We start from the raw sequence: 22,522 nt of genomic DNA, 5'->3' as shown, positions 1-22,522 counted from the left end.
TACCGACTCATTCAGCTGGATGACAGATGGATAAGAGATGGAGCAAAGATGTATAATGGATGGACGCTGGCAGTCGGCATGGTTAGCTCCAAACAAAGAAAAGGGCTAGGCTAAATCGATGAAACCGATAAGTTTGTTTTGGGTAACTTAATTAGGGTTAGGGATACATAACAGACATTATATTATACACAACTGTTTTTTTTGTCATAGCAACGCGTCATTCATATCAAATCTGTCCAATTCCTCACTCTACCCGGTACCGTCAACTTGTTTAAGAACTACCTCGGTGTAATTAATATTTTAGTTTCATTACGGAATTACAAGGATTATAAACAGAAAACTTTTAATGAACCTAATTAAAAAAAAATGCTTTTCATTTTTTTTTCATTGTTGGAAGGCTGCTGGCACCCATGCAACATAGAAGGGTAGAACCAGACTGGCAGGCTCCGTAAACACCCATTCAATTCTGTTTCATTAAGCAGAGGACAGGTGTGTCCCATCATCGTATCAGTAGGGGAGCAGGTAGCCTTGTCACACAATGACAATAGCAGTGTTAACTTTTAGAGGGAGCCATCGAATGCAAACGAATCTACAATCTGTGTGTCGAGCAGACCCCGCTGTGAGGCTGCAGGTGTGTCTGGAGACGCTGGGCGTGGAGGAAAAGACGCTGGAGGGAGTTCCGGCTCACCTGCGCCTCCCAGTGGCTGTGACCCGCTACTGGCTGAGGAGGGCCAGCCCTGGGCCGGACCTGACCCACCTCAAAGCTCTGCTGATGGTCATGGTCCAAGGAGAACTGAACCGACAGACAGGAGGGACAACAGGTATGTAGCACTTGTTGTATTTCAAGTAAAGTACCTTCCTCACTCATTACTCCCTCCCTATGTGTGCAGCAGGCTTATGTTTGTGTTTAGGCTGGCAGGGATATCTTATCAGAAAAGCGGAACTCAAAGTAAGATCGATTTCAATCAGAAAATTGATTATTTTAACCAAGCCCGAAAGCCTGCCATTGGTTGAAGCTGTGAGCCACGACACATCCAGAGGCTGAGGGTTGTGGCTGGTGACCCCCTGCCAGCCTTCACACACACACACACACACACACACACACACACACACACACACACACACACACACACACACACACACACACACACACACACACACACACACACACACACACACACACACACACACACACCTCAGGCCCCCCCAGCCCTCCTGTTGGCCCCTGGGTCTGGCTGGGTGAGTGCTTCCATGAGGCTACTGTACAGACTGATGAACTGTTCGCCCTGTACGATGTCCTCTGGCTCCCTCTCCTGGAGCTCCTTCTGCCGCCGGTGCACCAGCCTGCCCTGGTACAACCTGGACCAACCCGCCTGGCATTAATGAAGCACTTATCTTATCTTAAAACTACATTCTGTTGACCCAACCCTCAACTTGTTCTTTCACAAAAGTGTATCCGTTAAACTGTCTCAGTATCACTGTTACAATATCATAGTCTTGTGATGTTATTATGTTCTTTAAAGTTACTTCTGAATGAACTTTATATGATGGGCTCACTATGGAATAAGTAATGACTAGTTATGGTTTTGCTATAGAAACAGGACTGTCTGGTTGAGTGTCACTATGGAAACAGTACTGTCTGGGTGATGGTGTTGCTATGGAAACAGTACTGTCTGGGTGTCTCACCAGGTGTAGTGGGGTTCAGGGAGGGGCTTGCAGAGCAGCAGGTTGAGCTGGGAGGCGTCCTTCAGGCAGGCCTGCCATTGGTTGAAGCTGTGAGCCACGACACCATCCAGAGGCTGAGAGAGGTGTTTGGTATCCCCCTGCCAGCCTACACACACACACACACACACACACACACACACACACACACACACACACACACACACACACACACACACACACACACACACACACACACACACACACACACACACACACACACACAGAGAACCACGTAAACACACACACACAGACACACACGTAAACACACAGACACACACGCAAACACGCACACTATACTGCATTACTATTATTGCCATTTAGACTGATTACATTAGCGCGAATGCATTCACGTCAGATCTGATTGCCCTGTTATCTCGTAAAATAAATAAATAATTACATTCTTGAATATAATATATCCCGGGTTTGGATTGACCTGGGCACTGTTACATTTCTTTGGGGAAAAGCCTCACAATGGAGAGGGACAATCAATAACAGAGTTTGTTTTCATCTATTTGGGAGACCGCTTATCTCGTTATGAAGAGGTTGGTTAGGAAAATGAGAGGCCGACAGGACAGACTAATAAACCGAACAGTAGACATCAATAATTGCAATAATCGCATTTGCAAATGCCTTCATTATACCTAGTTCGTATGCGACCAAACACAAAATAGAAAAGGTAGGCTACATTAATATTTGATCACTTTTATTCTAGACAGGCTTTTCATGCGCTGCGTTCGATACGGAGGGAAACTCTTTATCGGCTCGAGCTTCTCGCTTGTCACAGCCATCCCGTTCTCGTTCTCATTAGCTATTAATCCCGCACGTGCGAGATGATTTATTTTGTTTTTTTGTGCGCTTTTGACTGAACAATCCGGACAACGTGGCCACCAACGGGGGAGCGAGGACGCCGGCATGTAAGTCACCAATCGTTTGTTATTCCTTGAGCTGGTTGAAGTTGTTTGGTTGTGTTTGGCTGCTGGCTTCAGAATGTGTCCACCGCGCACACACATCGCTATATTCTTCCTTGAGCTGGTTGAAGTTGTTTGGTTGTGTTTGGCTGCTGGCTTCAGAATGTGTCCACCGCGCACACACATCGCTATATTCTTTCCCCTAAACTTAACCTGGATTTTACCGCTCGTCTGTTTGGTTTTTGCTCATTCTAAGTTTAGTGCAGTGTTGTAGGTTGTTCACCACTGGACTGGTGTTTGAAAAGCTGTCGGACTGACTTCACTAGACGAATGACTGCGGGCATGTTATGGTTTGGTTTCAATTGTTGGTTTTTGGCTTGGTAGGTTAGAATTTAAGAGATCGATTAGATGACAGTAGGTTGTGCATACACATGCACAGTAGATTCTCCCTTTTGAATCTTTCCTACAACTTTCCATACATTTGCAAACTGTTGACTGCCGCTGAAGTTGTAGGCTACTGCTGCTTGATTACTTCAATGTGGTTTTATTCTGTGCTAAACGATTTTTAATTCTTTGCAATGTGGTTTGATTCTATGCACTACGATTTTAATTCTTTGCAATTCTATGCACTACGATTTTAATTCTTTGCAATTCTATGCATTATACGATTTTAATTCTTTGCAATTCTATGCACTACGATTTTAATTCTTTGCAATTCTATGCACTGCTATTTTTATTCTTTGCAGTTCTATGCTCTTTGTGATTTTAATTCTTTGCAATTCTATGCACTGCTATTTTTATTCTTTGCAGTTCTATGCTTTGTGATTTTAATTCTTTGCAATTCTATGCACTACGAATTTTCATTCTTTGCAATTCTATGCATTATACGATTTTAATTATTTGCAGTTCTATGCTCTTTGTGATTTTAATTCTTTGCAATTCTATGCACTACGAATTTTCATTCTTTGCAATTCTATGCATTATACGATTTTAATTCTTTGCAATTCTATGCACTAATTTAATTCTTTGCAATTCTATGCATTATACGATTTTAATTATTTGCAGTTCTATGCTCTGATTTTAATTCTTTGCAATTCTATGCACTACGATTTTAATTCTTTGCAATTCTATGCACTACTATTCTTTGCAATTCTATGCATTATACGATTTTAATTCTTTGCAATTCTATGCATTATACGATTTTAATTCTTTGCAATTCTATGCACTACGATTTTTCATTCTTTGCAATTCTATGCATTATACGATTTTAATTATTTGCAGTTCTATGCTCTTTGTGATTTCAATCCTTTGCAAATCTATGCACTACGATTTTAAGTCATTGCAATGTGGTTTTATTCTGTGCAATATAATCTGAAATATGTACTCGGACAATTGTGCGCTTTTGACTGAACAATCCGGACAACGTGGCCACCAACGGGGGAGCGAGGACGCCGGCATGTAAGTCACCAATCGTTTGTTATTCCTTTCAATTCTATGCACTGCTATTTTTATTCTTTGCAATTCTATGCATTATACGATTTTAATTCTTTGCAATTCTATGCACTACAATTCTTCATTCTTTGCAATTCTATGCATTATACGATTTTAATTATTTGCAGTTCTATGCTCTATGTGATTTTAATTCTTTGCAATTCTATGCACTACGAATTTTCATTCTTTGCAATTCTATGCATTATACGATTTTAATTCTTTGCAATTCTATGCACTACAATTTTTCATTCTTTGCAATTATACGATTTTAATTATTTGCAGTTCTATGCTCTTTGATTTTAATTCTTTGCAATTCTATGCTCTTTGATTTTAATTCTTTGCAATTCTATGCACTACGATTTTAATTCTTTGCAATTCTATGCACTACGATTTTAATTCTTTGCAATTCTATGCACTACTATTTTAATTCTTTGCAATTCTATGCATTATACGATTTTAATTATTTGCAGTTCTATGCTCTTTGATTTTAATTCTTTGCAATTCTATGCACTACGATTTTAATTCTTTGCAATTCTATGCACTACGATTTTAATTCTTTGCAATTCTATGCACTACTATTCTTTGCAATTCTATGCATTATACGATTTTAATTCTTTGCAATTCTATGCATTATACGATTTTAATTCTTTGCAATTCTATGCATTATACGATTTTAATTCTTTGCAATTCTATGCACTACGATTTTTCATTCTTTGCAATTCTATGCATTATACGATTTTAATTATTTGCAGTTCTATGCTCTTTGTGATTTCAATTCTTTGCAATTCTATGCACTACGATTTTAAGTCATTGCAATGTGGTTTTATTCTGTGCAATATAGTCTGAAATATGTACTCGGACAATTGCTGTTGTCCAATTGGGGAGTATAGTCGACCTTTGGCTATAAGATGTCTATGTAAACATACTGACTGTATAGTAAATTTCACCTGGTAGCCTGGAAGCTAGTTTGCTCCAACGCAACTGTGTTGGGGGAGTTTCACCTGGTAGATTGGAAGGGAGTTTGCTCCAACGCAACTGTGTTGGGAGCGTTTCACCTGGTAGCCTGGAAGGTAGTTTGCTCCAACGCAACTGTGTTGGGAGCGTTTCACCTGGTAGCCTGGAAGGTAGTTTGCTCCAACGCAACTGTGTTGGGAGCGTTTCACCTGATAGCCTGGAAGCTAGTTTGCTCCAACGCAACTGTGTTGGGAGCGTTTCACCTGTTAGCTTGGAAGCTAGTTTGCTCCAACGCAACTGTGTTGGAAGCGTTTCACCTGGTAGCTTGGAAGGTAGTTTGCTCCAACGCAACTGTGTTGGGAGCGTTTCACCTGGTAGCCTGGAAGCTAGTTTGCTCCAACGCAAAGGCGTTGTAAGAGTTTCACCTTGTAGCTTGGAAGGTAGTTTGCTCCAACGCAACTGTGTTGGGAGCGTTTCACCTGGTAGCCGGGAAGGTAGTTTGCGCCAACGCAACTGTGTTGGGAGCGTTTCACCTGGTAGCCTGGAAGGTAGTTTGCTCCAACGCAACTGTGTTGGGAGTTTCACCTGGTAGCTTGGAAGGTAGTTTGCTCCAACGCAACTGTGTTGGGAGCGTTTCACCTGGTAGCTAACCTGTATGTTGTATTTATTCATGGTACTTAGTTGTGTAGCATCTGCAGTAGCTAGCTATTACTGCTGTTTAAGGGGTATGGGTTAACCTAGCGATTGTTGGTACTAGCACTTGGTTCTATGAACGGGCTTGGGTCTCCAAGCCCGGCCCAATTGGGGTCAGGTCAGGCCCCGATGCCAGCATTGAGTCTGGAGTCCTCTGGACAGTGGACACACGCACTCGCGCAGAAACACGTACACACACACTACATACTCCATTTCAATTATTGCCATTTAGTCTGATTGCATAAGGGCGAATGCAATCATATCAGATCAGATTGTATTAGCCCTGTTGTCTCGTAATATGTTAAAAATATATATATTTTACATTTAAATTCTTAAATCGAATATGTCCCGGGTTTGGATCGAACTGGGCCCAGTTACATTTCTTTGGGGAAAAGCCTCACAATGGAGAGGGATTTTCAATAACAGTAGCCTATATACACTAACCTTTTTACAACATTCCATTCATTTGCAAACTGTTGACTGCTGCTGAAGTTGTAGGCTACTGCTGCTTGATGACTTCAATGTGGTTTTATTCTGTGCTAAACGATTTTTAATTCTTTGCAATGTGGTTTGATTCTATGCACTACGATTTTAATTCTTTGCAATTCTATGCACTACGATTTTAATTCTTTGCAATTCTATGCATTATACGATTTTAATTCTTTGCAATTCTATGCACTACGATTTTAATTCTTTGCAATTCTATGCACTGCTATTTTTATTCTTTGCAGTTCTATGCTCTTTGTGATTTTAATTCTTTGCAATTCTATGCACTGCTATTTTTATTCTTTGCAGTTCTATGCTCTATGATTTTAATTCTTTGCAATTCTATGCACTACGAATTTTCATTCTTTGCAATTCTATGCATTATACGATTTTAATTATTTGCAGTTCTATGCTCTTTGTGATTTTAATTCTTTGCAATTCTATGCACTACGATTTTAATTCTTTGCAATTCTATGCATTATACGATTTTAATTCTTTGCAATTCTATGCACTAATTTAATTCTTTGCAATTCTATGCATATACGATTTTAATTATTTGCAGTTCTATGCTCTGATTTTAATTCTTTGCAATTCTATGCACTACGATTTTAATTCTTTGCAATTCTATGCACTACTATTCTTTGCAATTCTATGCATTATACGATTTTAATTCTTTGCAATTCTATGCATTATACGATTTTAATTCTTTGCAATTCTATGCACTACGATTTTTCATTCTTTGCAATTCTATGCATTATACGATTTTAATTATTTGCAGTTCTATGCTCTTTGTGATTTCAATCCTTTGCAAATCTATGCACTACGATTTTAAGTCATTGCAATGTGGTTTTATTCTGTGCAATATAATCTGAAATATGTACTCGGACAATTGTGCGCTTTTGACTGAACAATCCGGACAACGTGGCCACCAACGGGGGAGCGAGGACGCCGGCATGTAAGTCACCAATCGTTTGTTATTCCTTTCAATTCTATGCACTGCTATTTTTATTCTTTGCAATTCTATGCATTATACGATTTTAATTCTTTGCAATTCTATGCACTACAATTCTTCATTCTTTGCAATTCTATGCATTATACGATTTTAATTATTTGCAGTTCTATGCTCTATGTGATTTTAATTCTTTGCAATTCTATGCACTACGAATTTTCATTCTTTGCAATTCTATGCATTATACGATTTTAATTCTTTGCAATTCTATGCACTACAATTTTTCATTCTTTGCAATTATACGATTTTAATTATTTGCAGTTCTATGCTCTTTGATTTTAATTCTTTGCAATTCTATGCTCTTTGATTTTAATTCTTTGCAATTCTATGCACTACGATTTTAATTCTTTGCAATTCTATGCACTACGATTTTAATTCTTTGCAATTCTATGCACTACTATTTTAATTCTTTGCAATTCTATGCATTATACGATTTTAATTATTTGCAGTTCTATGCTCTTTGATTTTAATTCTTTGCAATTCTATGCACTACGATTTTAATTCTTTGCAATTCTATGCACTACTATTCTTTGCAATTCTATGCATTATACGATTTTAATTCTATGCATTATACGATTTTAATTCTTTGCAATTCTATGCACTACGATTTTTCATTCTTTGCAATTCTATGCATTATACGATTTTAATTATTTGCAGTTCTATGCTCTTTGTGATTTCAATTCTTTGCAATTCTATGCACTACGATTTTAAGTCATTGCAATGTGGTTTTATTCTGTGCAATATAGTCTGAAATATGTACTCGGACAATTGCTGTTGTCCAATTGGGGAGTATAGTCGACCTTTGGCTATAAGATGTCTATGTAAACATACTGACTGTATAGTAAATTTCACCTGGTAGCCTGGAAGCTAGTTTGCTCCAACGCAACTGTGTTGGGGGAGTTTCACCTGGTAGATTGGAAGGGAGTTTGCTCCAACGCAACTGTGTTGGGAGCGTTTCACCTGGTAGCCTGGAAGGTAGTTTGCTCCAACGCAACTGTGTTGGGAGCGTTTCACCTGGTAGCCTGGAAGGTAGTTTGCTCCAACGCAACTGTGTTGGGAGCGTTTCACCTGGTAGCCTGGAAGCTAGTTTGCTCCAACGCAACTGTGTTGGGAGCGTTTCACCTGTTAGCTTGGAAGCTAGTTTGCTCCAACGCAACTGTGTTGGGAGCGTTTCACCTGGTAGCTTGGAAGGTAGTTTGCTCCAACGCAACTGTGTTGGGAGCGTTTCACCTGGTAGCCTGGAAGCTAGTTTGCTCCAACGCAACTGTGTTGGGAGCGTTTCACCTGGTAGCTTGGAAGGTAGTTTGCTCCAACGCAACTGTGTTGGGAGCATTTCACATGGTAGCTTGGAAGGTAGTTTGCTCCAACGCAAAGGCGTTGTAAGAGTTTCACCTTGTAGCTTGGAAGGTAGTTTGCTCCAACGCAACTGTGTTGGGAGCGTTTCACCTGGTAGCCGGGAAGGTAGTTTGCGCCAACGCAACTGTGTTGGGAGCGTTTCACCTGGTAGCCTGGAAGGTAGTTTGCTCCAACGCAACTGTGTTGGGAGTTTCACCTGGTAGCTTGGAAGGTAGTTTGCTCCAACGCAACTGTGTTGGGAGCGTTTCACCTGGTAGCTAACCTGTATGTTGTATTTATTCATGGTACTTAGTTGTGTAGCATCTGCAGTAGCTAGCTATTACTGCTGTTTAAGGGGTATGGGTTAACCTAGCGATTGTTGGTACTAGCACTTGGTTCTATGAACGGGCTTGGGTCTCCAAGCCCGGCCCAATTGGGGTCAGGTCAGGCCCCGATGCCAGCATTGAGTCTGGAGTCCTCTGGACAGTGGACACACGCACTCGCGCAGAAACACGTACACACACACTACATACTCCATTTCAATTATTGCCATTTAGTCTGATTGCATAAGGGCGAATGCAATCATATCAGATCAGATTGTATTAGCCCTGTTGTCTCGTAATATGTTAAAAATATATATATTTTACATTTAAATTCTTAAATCGAATATGTCCCGGGTTTGGATCGAACTGGGCCCAGTTACATTTCTTTGGGGAAAAGCCTCACAATGGAGAGGGATTTTCAATAACAGTAGCCTATATACACTAACCTTTTTACAACATTCCATTCATTTGCAAACTGTTGACTGCCGCTGAAGTTGTAGGCTACTGCTGCTTGATGACTTCAATGAGGTTTTATTCTGTGCTAAAAGATTTTAATTCTTTGCAATGTGGTTTGATTCTATGCACTACGATTTTAATTCTTTGCAATTCTATGCACTACGATTTTAATTCTTTGCAATTCTATGCATTATACGATTTTAATTCTTTGCAATTCTATGCATTATACGATTTTAATTCTTTGCAATTCTATGCACTACGATTTTAATTATTTGTAATTCTATGCTCTATATGATTTTTATTACTTGCAATTCTATGCACTACAATTTTAATTCTTTGCAATTCTATGCACTACGATTCTTCATTCTTTGCAATTCTATGCATTATACGATTTTAATTATTTGCAGTTCTATGCACTACGATTAAAATTCTTTGCAATTCTATGCACTACGATTTTAATTCTTTGCAATTCTATGCATTATACGATTTTAATTATTTGCAGTTGTATGCTCTGTGATTTTAATTCTTTGCAATTCTATGCTCTACGATTTTGATTCTTTGCAATTTTATGCACTACGATTTTTCATTCTTTGCAATTCTATGCATTATACGATTTTAATTCTTTGCAATTCTATGCACTACGATTTTAATTCTTTGCAATTCTATGCATTATACGATTTTAATTATTTGCAGTTCTATGCTCTATATGATTTTAATTCTTTGCAATTCTATGCTCTACGATTTTGATTCTTTGCAATTCAATGCATTATACGAGTTTAATTATTTGCAGTTGTATGCTCTAAATGTTTTTAATTCTTTGCAATTCTATGCACTACGATTTTAATTCTTTGCAATTCTCTGCATTATACGATTTTAATTATTTGCAGTTCTATGGTCTATATGATTTTAATTCTTTGCAATTCTATGGTCTACGATTTTGATTCTTTGCAATTCTATGCATTATACGATTTTGATTCTTTGCAATTCTATGCATTATACGAGTTTAATTATTTGCAATTGTATGCTGTTTTTAATTATTTGCAATTCTATGCTCTATATGATTTTTATTACTTGCAATTCTATGCATTATACGATTTTAATTCTTTGCAGTTCTATGCATTATACGATTTTAATATTTTTCAGTTGTATGCTCTATATGATTTTTATTCTTTGCAATTTTATGCAGTACGATTTTAAGTCATTGCAATGTGGTTTTATTCTGTGCAATATAATCTGAAATATGATTGTGGCCATACATTTGTCAGCAAAACTGTGACACAACCACATGGATTGGAGCCACGAAAGGACCCGACATGTCACAAATGGATGCGTGGAGCAACAAAGGAATGCATGATATGCAAACAATGTAAGAAGGACGCGCACAAACAAACAGATAACAAGGACGGACTGAAAGGATAGGCGGTAACGTACCCGACCCGTTCCGTGACTGCTGTGATACATGATTGATGGGAACACTTTGATCTGGTCCCGCCGCTGAGTGGAAACTTGTGAATTATGATATCACGCTGGGTTCGCGGCCCGCCGGGCCAAGCTGTGTGTGTGGCAAACTAACGTGCTCTGCTCTGTCTCTTTGCTATCGCCGATAGCTGTGACTGTTTTATGTGGCTGCTTTGCTTTGGATTCTCTCATTGTGATCATTTACTTGTGCGTTCAAGATGAGTGGAACAAGTGTTGGTTCAGATGTTGCGAAACAGGACATGGGAAAGAGGAAAGTGGAAAGTAATTCTAACTGAAAAGGCTCTTGCAATACCTAAGGAACGAAAAAGGAAAGTGGATGAAATAAAGACTGTGATAAGTTCTATGAAAGAGCTCATGAAAGATGGAAAACATGTTTCAGCTGTTAAAGGGAAACTTGATGGCTTGATGAAATTGTCTCACACCTCTGATGAACTACATGCTTCCTTAATGCCTCTCATTCCTCATGATGAACAAGAAAAACAAACCGGTTGGTTCTCAAAAATCATTAAACATAAAGATGATTTTATTGAGGATGTTAATGCATGGTTTTCTGTAACCAGACTCAGAGGATCCCCAAGCAGGCCTCTGCTGGTGGCTAATAGGTCAAATGAAAGCCCTCTGCTACATGAGGCTGCAGAAGAGGAAAATGGAGGTGTGGAAAATGTGGAAGTGACTGGGCCTCAGTCACATAATGTTCAGGATGATATTCAGCCAGATGACAGCATATCAAACTATAGCAGCCAGAATCATGGTTCAAAATCTATCAGGTCAAAAGTGTCCTCAACTGCATCTGCCCGTGTTAGAGCCGAAGCTGAAATGGCTGCTTTAATAGCTCGAAAAAGGTTGCTCGAACAAAAGCATGCTCTTGAGGAAGAGGAAGCCAAAATAAGGCATGCGCTGCAAGAGCAGGAAGCTCGAGTCAGAAAGCAAAAGGAACAACTTCAACTTGAAACGGACATGGCCGCATCGGCGGCAAAGCTTAATGTTTTGAGAACCTCTGGGTCAGGGGTACGGAGTGTTGCTTCTCAGAAATTGGATGGAATGGAAGCCTACTTTGAAAGTGGCCTCAACTTTAATGCAGAGACCTTTGTACGGCAAAATGTTGGAGATGTTGGAAGAGGACAACCTGCAGAGTTTGGAGGCACAAGGCCGAAACAAAGGCAATGTGATGGAAACAAACATCTCCAGAGGACCTCAGCCCCCACCCAGGCTCAGAGCACAGTCCCAAAGGCTACAGGAGCCCCACTGTCTCTGCATAGACGCACACAATCTGCTTCCGGAAACATCAGCAGTGAACAGGACACCATGATGTCTATAATGCAAAAACAAAATGACATAACTTCGATGTTGGTGCATCAGCAATGCATTGCTTCACTACCTAAAAGAGACATCCAACTGTTTGACGGTGACCCTCTGCACTATCATGCCTTTATGCAGTCATTTGAGCAGACCATAGAACTGATGATGCTGTTGACCTCCTGCATTACCTGGAGCAATACACCAGGGGTCAGCCTAAACAGCTAGTCAGAAGTTGTCAACACATGACTGATGGCATTGGATATGCTACAGCAAAGGCTTTACTCCAGGAACACTTTGGAAATGAGCGCGTCATAGCATCCGCTTATATGGACAAGATCTTTGCATGGCCAGCAATAAAGTCGGAGGATGGAAAAGCTTTACAAGCATACAGCTTATTCTTGCGAGGATGTCACAATGCCATGAAAGATGTATACAACCTATCTGACTTGAACACGTCTGCAAACATGGTCTCTGTGATCAAGAAGCTGCCTTACAAGTTGAGAGACAAGTGGCAAGCGAAGGCATGCGACATTCAGGAAAAGCATCGGAAAATAACTGTTTGCTGATATTGTGACCTTTATTGAGCGTGAAGTTAGGATCACTACAGACCCTGTATTCGGAGACATACAAGATGCTCCAGTCATAGGGGCCTTCAAAGAAAGTGGTAGAGCTAAACCTGTGCCTCGTCCTAAGGCTAGAGGAAGCAGCTTTGCCACAACTTTCACTACTGTGGAAAGAGCTGCTCATTGGGAGAACAGGGTTAAAGATGGACCCGAGAAGACCTGCCTTTTCTGCAAAAAGGGTAGACACACACTGGAGTCGTGTTTTCTATTGGAGAAGAAAGCTCACAGTGAGAAGATGGAGTTCCTGAAGAAAAATGGAGTTTGCTTCGGCTGCTTGTGCACTGGGCACATCAGCAAGGAGTGCAGGAAACGTCTGTCTTGCAAGACATGTGGCTCACGACACCCCAGCTTGCTCCATATCCACTCTAAGGAGAATGGAGATCCAGAGAAAGGCAGGAGCAACTCTGACAGAGCAGTGGACAGTGCTCTAGTCGAAGTCCAAACCGGTGGTCTTACTGGGGCTGGTGAGCAAGATTGTAAGCTTGCTATCGTGCCAGTCAAGGGTAAGTCCAGTAAAGGTCAAAGGTCAGTCGAAACCTACGCCTTTCTGGACCCAGGGAGTTCAGCGTCCTTCTGCACAATGGGTTTGATGGATAAGCTGGGACTCTGGGAGAAGAACAAGGATTCTTTTACGTACCATGGGCCAAGAGAAGGTGGTTGACAGTTGCATTGCATCGGACTTGGAGGTCGCTGGATTGGACATTGACTGGTACTGTGAAATGCCGAAGATCTTCACCCAACATCAAATGCCTGTTAACAGAGGTAACATCCCACGACAGCAAGATCTGGAAAGATGGCCACATCTGAAGCCTGTCTATCTGCCACAGATAGATGCAGACGTGGAGATGTTAATTGGCTTGAATGTTCCCAGAGCATTGGAACCACTGGAAGTCATCCGAAGTGTGGATGGAGGGCCATATGCGGTCAAAACAATGCTTGGATGGACTGTAAATGGACCCCTTGGAGGAGAGGGCAGAGACGATCCTGTGACTCAGTCTGCAGTTAGCATCAACAGGATCTCTGCTGTCACTCTTGACGAGCTCTAGAACCAACAATTCAAGACTGACTTCCCTGAAAACAGCCAGTATGAACTGCAAGGGCTGTCAAGGGAAGACTCTAAGTTCCTGGAAATGGCTAACGAGACTGTGGAACTGGTTGATGGCCATTATGTTGTTGGATTGCCGTTGAAGAACAAATCAATTACCATGCCCAACAATCGCAAAGTTGCAGAGCAACGTACTCTCAACCTCAAGGGGAGGTTTGGCAGGGATGCGGCATTCCAAAAAGACTATACTACATTTATGGACAACCTGATATCCAGTGGATATGCAGAGAGAGTGCCAGCTACAAGTCAGGAACGATGCAACGGCAAGGTTTGGTATATCCCTCATCACGGTGTATACAATCCCAAGAAAGGTAAGATCCGTATCGTCTTTGACTGCGCAGTAACATTTCAAGGCGCATCACTAAATGCACATCTCTTGCAAGGACCTGACCTGACAAGCGCACTGGTGGGAGTCTTGACCAGGTTTAGGATGGAGCCCATTGTTCTGATGTCTGACATTGAGGCCATGTTCCATCAGGTTCGAGTGCCAGAGACAGATGCAGACCTACTTCGATTTCTCTGGTGGCCCAATGGGGACTTCAGTCAACAGATGGTGGAATACCGGATGGTGGTCCATTTGTTTGGCGCAACGTCATCAACAAGCTGTGCTAATTTCGCTCTCCGAAAGTGTGCTGAAGATAACAAACAGCTCTTTAACCAGAAAGTGTTTGATACCATCATGCACAGTTTCTATGTCGACGAGTGCCTGGCTTCAATAGCCTCAGAGGATGAAGCCATAACCCTTTACCAGGATTTGGTAAAGCTCTGTGCCAAGGGAGGCTTTCATTTGACGAAGTGGCTGAGTAATAGTCGTCGTGTGCTGGCAGCAATACCGGAGGAGGAAAGAGCGAAGGACGTTAAAGACCTGGATCTGGACCACGACATCCTACCAGTTGAGAGGGCACTGGGAGTGCGTTGGTGTGTCCAGTCTGACACCTTTAAGTTCACTTTAAGCTTTCAGGACATACCGCTGACACGCAGAGGAATCCTTTCTACTGTCAGCTCGTTCTACGACCCTCTTGGAATCTTGTCCCCTGTGGTTTTCACAGCCAAGAGGATCATTCAAGACCTATGACGGCAGGGGCTAGGATGGGACGATGTCATACCAACATCTGTAGCCCAGGAGTGGGTCAACTGGCTCAAGGAGTTACACCTGTTGGAGGGCTTCAGCGTTGGACGATGTTTAAAACCGCCCAACTTTGGAGAAGCAACCAGCGCCCAGTTGCATCACTTTGCTGACGCAAGTGAGGAGGGATACGGTACCGTCACCTACCTGCTGTTGCACAATGACTGTTCTCAGATCCACGTTGCCTTCATAATGGGAAAATCCAGGGTGACACCTTTAAAGCCTGTGACGATCCCACGTATGGAGTTGATTGCGGCTGTGGTGGCAGCTTGCATGGACACGCTATGGAGGAAGGAGCTGAGACTGCAGCTACAAGACAGTGTTTTCTGGTCGGACAGTACATCGGTGCTGAAATACATCAAGAACCAAACATCAAGGTTTCGCATCTTCGTTGCGAACAGAGTCACAGAGATCCTCAAAATGTCTGAAGCATCACAGTGGAGGTATGTGAGTACCGCACACAACCCTGCAGATCTTGCCTCCAGAGGCATGAGAGCGGAGCTGTTCCTTAAGAATGAGACATGGATATCTGGACCTTCATTTCTCATGCAGGAGGAGGAGACTTGGCCTGTTAACCCAGACAACTTGGGAGAACTTCCACCTGGGGACCCAGAGGTCAAGGTGTCGGCTGCCGTTGTCTCTGTGGAACAAGAGGAGGATGCTGTGCTGAGACTGATCAACCGCAGCTCATCTTGGAAACGTCTCACGAGAGTGATGGCATGGATCTTGAGACTCAGAACCTTACTTTGGAACAACAGGAAGAGGAGATAAGTCACTGCATGTGATTCTCAGCCAGCATTGAACCTAACTAAACACAAAGATGTTCTTGACAAGGAGATTTGCCTCTCATTGGAGGAGATCAAAGGAGCTGAACTGGAGATAATCAAGATCTGTCAAAGAAGAAAGTTCTCTGGAGAGTTATCTTGCCTCCAAAAGGGAGAGTGTGTGAAAGGGAAGTCACATTTACAGACTGTCCGATACTGGAAGAAGGTGTGTTGAGAGTCGGAGGCCGACTTAGTAAGGCTCCCATGCCCGAAGAGTCTAAACATCCAGCCATAATAGCAAAGGATCTCCACATCTCAGACCTCAGGGAGACAACGGGCTGGAGGAGACGGGCTTGACCTGGGACACATGGAAGGTCGGATGTATACGGAGAGATGGGGGAAGTCGGAGACGAACGGCACAGGGGTTGATGATAGCCTCAATCTCAAAAGGTACAATGAACCGAGGGGAGATTTTAGGAGAAATTCCCTTCAAGGGAAGATCCTTCGCCCGAAGCCAAACCCTCTGTCCGGGAGCGTACTGGGGTGCAGGTAGGCGGCGCCTATTGGCTTGTAGTTGGGAGCGGGAGGATGCGCGGACCAGCGCAGCGCGTGCGCGCTTCCAAGTACGCCGGCACCTGCGCATGTGGGCCTGGACAGACGGGACTGAAATCTCCTCCTCCAGCTCGGGGAACAGGGTTGGTTGATAACCCAGCGAGGCCATAAACAGGGATAAACCGGAGGACGCGTTGACCAGCGTGTTGTGGGCATATTCGACCCAGGGGAGCTGAGAGTTCCAGGATGAGGGGTTGGCGTGAGAGATACAGCGGAGCACTGCCTCCATCTCCTGGTTGACCCGCTCTGATTGTCCGTTGGACTGGGGGTGGAATCCGGAGGAAAGGCTGGGTGTGGCCCCTAGAGCAGCGCAGAACGCGCGCCACACCTGAGAGGTGAACTGAGGGCCTCTGTCCGAGACGATATCCACCGGAATGCCATGAAGGCGGAAAACGTGCTGGACCAGGAGGTCCGCGGTCTCTCTTGAAGAGGGGAGCTTGGGGAGCGCGATGAAGTGTGCGCCCTTGGAGAAGCGGTCTATCACTGTGAGGATGGTGGTGTTACCCTCGGACGTGGGCAGACCGGTGACGAAGTCCAGGGCGATGTGAGACCACGGTCGACTCGGAATGGGTAGAGGTCGCAGCAGACCGGAGCGGGAACGAGTAGAAGTTTTATTCCGGGCGCAGGTTGCGCATGCTGCTATGAACGCGCGGACGTCCGCATCCATGGACGACCAGCAAAAACGCCCGCGGATGAAGTCCAGTGTGCGGGTGATTCCTGGGTGGCAGGTAAGCCTGGAGGAATGAGCCCAGAGCAGAACCCTGGACCGTACAGCGTCCGGAACGAACAGGCGATTCGGAGAGCCGGTACCGGGGTCTGGCTGCTGACTCTGTGCCCGGCGCACCGCGGACTCAATCTCCCAGGTAAGTGTAGCGATCAGACAAGCGGGGGGCAGGATGTTCTCGGGGTCAGAACAGCGATCCTCGGGGGAGTGCAGGCGGGACAGGGCATCCGGCTTCCCATTCTGGGAACCGGGACGGTAGGTGAGGGAGAAATTGAATCGCCCAAAGAACAAGGCCCACCTGGCCTGCCGGGAATTCAGTCTTTTGGCCGACTGAATGTAAGCCAAGTTGCGGTGGTCGGTCCAGACAATAAAGGGCTGGTCTGCGCCCTCCAGCCAATGCCGCCACTCCTCCAACGCGAGCTTGACGGCCAGAAGCTCGCGGTTACCGACGTCATAGTTCCTCTCTGACGGGGACAGCCGGCGGGAGAAGAAGGCGCAGGGGTGGAGCTTGTGGTCAGAGGTAGAACGCTGGGAGAGGACCGCGCCCACTCCGGTGTCAGAAGCGTCGGCCTCCAGCACAAACTGAAGAGCGGGATCAGTCTGCACCAGGATGGGCGCAGAAACGAAGCGGTGCTTGAGGCTCCGAAATGCGGTCTCAGCTTCCGGAGACCACGAAAAGGGGATCTTTATGGAGGTCAAGGCCGTGAGTGGTGCCGCGACTTGACTATAGCCTCGTATGAACCGCCGATAAAAGTTGGCGAATCCCAAGAACTGCTGCAGTCTCTTGCGGGTTGGGGGGGAGGGCCACTCGGCCACCGCAGAGACCTTGGAGGGGTCCATGCTGATTTGGCCCTGACCGATTATATATCCCAGGAAGGAGACGGATGGCACGTGGAAGACGCACTTCTCTGCCTTGACATACAGACGATTCTCCAGCAATCGCTGTAGGACCTGCCGGACCTGCCCGGTGCTCCTCCACAGATTTCGAGAAAATCAAGATGTCGTTGATATAAACAAACACAGAGCGGTTCAGCATGTCCCGTAGGACATCGTTGACCAGGGACTGGAAAACAGCGAGAGACCGAAGGGCAGTTGGAGAGACCGAAGGGCATGACAAGGTACTCGAAGTGACCCAAAGGAGTGTTGAACGCGGTCTTAAACTCATCTCCCTCCCGGATGCGAACCAAATGATAAGCGTTGCAAAGGTCTAGCTTGGTGAAGACCACGGCTCCGTGGAGGGGGACGAAGGCGGAACTAATGAGGGGCAAGGGATACTTGTTCTTCACCGTGATGTTATTCAATCCCCGGTAGTCGATGCAGGGACGAAGTTTGCCATCCTTCTTCCCCACAAAGAAGAACCCCGCTCCAACCGGTGAAGAGGATGGGCGGAAAGAGATTCCCCAATGTACTTCTCCATCGACTCACGCTCGGGCCGAGAGAGATTGACCAGGCGACTCCCCGGGAGGGGAGCCCCGGAAAGGAGGTCGACGGCGCAGTCATAAGGGCGGTGGGGGGGCAAGGACAAGGCGTGGGACTTGCTGAACACCTCCCCAAGGTCGTGGTATTCCTCCGGAACAGGGAACAGGTTAAGAGGCGTGGGGGCAGGCTCGAGCTCTGGTGCTCGAGGTGACTGAGCGGACCGTAAACACTGGGACAGGCAGTGGGTACTCCAGGACATCACGCGACCGGTTCCCCAATCGATCCGGGGGTTGTGCGTCTTCAGCCAGGGGTAACCCAAAACGACCGGGGAGAAGGGGCTGGTAATCACCAGAAAGGAAATGGACTCGTGGTGATTCCCGGAAACGAGTAGGTCTACCGGAACGGTACGGTGCTCCACCCGCGTGAGTGTCCTCCAGGTCTAGCGCCTGGGTCTCGATGGGGGAATCAAGCGGGACAGTGTCGATCTTCCATCGAAGGACCAACTCCCGATCAATGAAACTCTCGTCAGCCCCGGAGTCCAGGAGGATAGAGAGCGGATTCCTCCCGAGAAGTCAGCTGGTCCTTGATGTCGTCAGATAGAGCGTTTAAGAAAACCCCCTGCAGGGCTTCCTCGTTCCAGCCGCTCTCAGCCGCCAGGGTGCGGAACTCAACAGCGAAGGAGGCGACGCTGCGGGATCCCTGGCGGAGATGCAGAAGGCGCTGAGAAGCCTCCTTTCCCCGGACCGGGTGATCGAAAACCCTCCGCATCTCCTCGGTGAAGGCGGAATAGTCACTGCAAACCGCGGAACCACGTTCCCACACGGCCGTAGCCCAAGCGAGCGCCGCGCCTCGCAGGGAACCGATGAGGTAGGCGACCCGTGACTTGTCGGTGGGGTAGGTCAGAGGCTGCAGTTCGAAGACCAAAGAACACTGGAGAAGGAAGGACCGGCAGGATCCCAGGTCCCCCTCGTAGCGTTCTGGGGCAGGAATGTACGGCTCCCGGGACGATGCCGATGGACCCGGAACAGCGACGGATGGATCAGGAGAGACGGCGCGCTGGGAGCGTACAAAGGAAGGAGAGTGTTACCACGGGGACAGACTGCTATGAAGCTCGAGATTGCTGGTTGGACCGATACTGACTGTGCAGAAGTAACGACGAACTGGCGCCGGCTGGCAGGAGATCTCCGACTGAAGTAGGGACTGGTGATGAGATTACTGCAGACAGGTGTGGAAGGAGAAGGACCACCGGCGCCAAGTGGCCACTAGGTGAAGGTAGTGGACCGCGTAGCAGGACGCGGCGTGACACATATGGTTCTCACTGTACCATAATCATCTTGCTAGATATGCCTCATGCTGTCCTTCATATTACTTATTTGCAAGGAATTTAAGCATTGACAATTATTTATGAACGTTGAACCATGAAAGAAATGTCTTGGATTATTTTTGTTCAGGGGTAGGGTTGGCCCCTGAACATTTAATTTCAAGATCAGTGTTCTACAGTGTTTGTCAAATTCAGGACTGGCGCTGGGAGCTGTAGGTGGAGGGAAGACCAGGAGTGGTGCAGCTCTGCAGATGCTGAAGGGTAAGACAATGGAATACATATATTGATGGCTTGCTTGGATTTTCTAGAATGACACGGTCAGCGACTCATCGTACAGATCTAAAGTAATCCATACAGATGTGTTCATTCTGAGTGGCTGTTAAGAAAGCATTCTCGGCCACTAGGACTAGTCAGGATGTGTATGACATGTGGCTGGCTTTTGGGGTTGGGAGTAATAACTATTGTAATTAGTTCCATCAAAACAGCCCACTATGTACTGTGCTGTAAAAGTGCATGTAAAATACACTATTGACATCTGTGTGAAGTGTTGGACTGCATTAATGGGGAGAAAACAAATGTCCAGTGTGCCAATGGGTCACGTGTGTTCCTGAAGGGACTGAGGCGACGCAGTCGAAGGTCCCTGCGGTGGCGGTCAGCGGGAGGTGTCAAGACCAACCAGCTCCTCGTCCAGGAAAGGTGAATTCATCAGACCGATTAAAGGTTCAATAAAGTAAATCTTATCATCTGAAAAATCCAGGACACAGTAGCTGGGTTTATCAGCAAATTGTAGCTGGGCTTTTAGTCACCCAGAATAAAAGTGGTACCGTATCCCCAACGTCATAATGATGTAACCTGTCAAACCCAACACTAACATTTCGGGAAGCTTTCAGTGCATCTTGACAATGCCACTGTTAGATACATTTACACTTGGTTGGGGCCATTGTATAAAATTAATCCATCGATACCATCTCAAAATAATGCTCTCATAGTGTGTGATTTTTTTTTTTTCGCTTTGTCAAACTGATATTGGCTAATGCTTAAGATTCGTACAAATGAATAATTGCCCTTCCCAGTCACACAATGCTTGCTTGTATAGTTTTTATACCTACCCTTGGTGTATATTTTTTGCCCTTCTTGCTATTACTAATTTCCACTTGGGATCAACAAAGTACTGTTTTTTTCAGGTCACGATGGAATAACAGATGGCTGTGCAGTTGCCATGGCGGAGAGACCCAGGTGAGAACTTTGATAAATGGTTACTTCATTCTTAAATTGACCAAACGGCAATAACATAATCCCTCCCAATTTTCATAAAAAGGTTGAAGACTCCCTGGGAATAGCTCAACTGACTTGTCTCAATTATACATATACATTTATTGATGAAAGATGGTAATCCAGCACTGACGTTTTTGATGTTGTTGCCGTAATGACTTGAAGCCTTTTCTCTCCTGTAAATCGATCTCAAATCCAACCTAAATTACTGAATGTAATGACCTATGTTTGACGCCAGATGGTGCTGTTACTGCATTTGTGTCTTTGATTGGCCTTCACGTTTGGTGATAAATGTCTTCTAAATCGGCCAGCACACTGTGAGACTGACTTTCCTCTTTGCCTTAAATATATTTCAGAGTACGATGACCGAACAGTTGATCTACAACAGTGGCCTACTCCCCATCCACCCTGAGGATCCCTGGCTACACCTACAATCCAATCTACCCCAGACATAACCACTTGGAGCTCCACAACTCCTACAACTCCTCCTGCCTCCAACACATGTTACCACTTTACCATTTTAACTTTAAAACAAAGTACTGTAATTCACACCATGTTGTAGGAAAAGCATGTTTACCTGAATGATTTATGCCTTTTATTTCTGTGACCCCAACTATTGTATTTCTGACCCAGTAATCTCTGAACCCTCTTTCTAAGGGAGCGACTAAAGGGACAAAGCTGGAGCTAACCTGAGCTTAACAATCTTTCTGATCTTTCTTTCAAATGCCCTAAATTGAATCACATAAAATGCCTAAAGTAACTTGTCTAACAAAACAAAAAGCCAAACTAATACCCAAACTTAACCATCTAAATATAGATCTCAAATGCCTAAACTCTCTTACCCTAAACTGAACCATTTAACTAAACATCTCAAAGGCCTAAACTCGCTTACCTCAACCTAACCTAATACCCAAACTTAACCATCTAACTGAAGAGCTCAAACGCCTAAACTCTTACCATAACATAGTACCTAAACTGAACCATCTTACTAAACATCTCAAAGGCCTAAACTCGCTTACCTCAACCTAACCTAATACCCAAACTTGACCCTCTAACTAAACATCTCTAATGCCTAAACTCTTTCCTAATACCTAAACAATCTTTAATACAATCAATAATGCCTAAACTTAACCAAACACCAATAGTAAAAGTTAACCATCCTTAATCTTAAACCCAAACCAGACTTGTCCCTGGGTCGCTCCACTTTGTTTCTTTAAAGGCATCTCTTTTCCCCCGCATCTGTGTTTTATTCCTTGAGGACTTCAAGTACTTCAGATGATGTTTGAAAACTTGTTTCATTAATAAAATACTTCATCTTTACCTCTCCTGGAACCGTCACCTTATCGTGGTGGAGAGGTTTGCGTGTCCCTGTGAACCTGAGGGCTGTGTTGTCTGGAG

General features: G+C 44.4%; 1 long non-coding RNA gene across 1 annotated transcript; it reads left to right on the top strand.

The window, feature by feature from the left end:
• The first annotated feature begins 6,902 nt into the window (after nt 1-6,902).
• LOC130392129 (uncharacterized) lies at nt 6,903-20,827 on the top strand. Its single transcript, XR_008896972.1, has 3 exons — nt 6,903-7,212; nt 20,032-20,113; nt 20,466-20,827. It is a non-coding gene; the product is annotated as an uncharacterized LOC130392129 (long non-coding RNA).
• The last annotated feature ends 1,695 nt before the right edge of the window (nt 20,828-22,522 follow it).

The sequence above is a fragment of the Gadus chalcogrammus genome, chromosome 11 (genome assembly GCF_026213295.1).
Source record: "Gadus chalcogrammus isolate NIFS_2021 chromosome 11, NIFS_Gcha_1.0, whole genome shotgun sequence".
NCBI classification, from domain to species: Eukaryota; Metazoa; Chordata; class Actinopteri; order Gadiformes; family Gadidae; genus Gadus; species Gadus chalcogrammus.
Note: the sequence above shows the minus strand (reverse complement) of the source record. Positions and strands in the feature narration are given on the sequence as shown.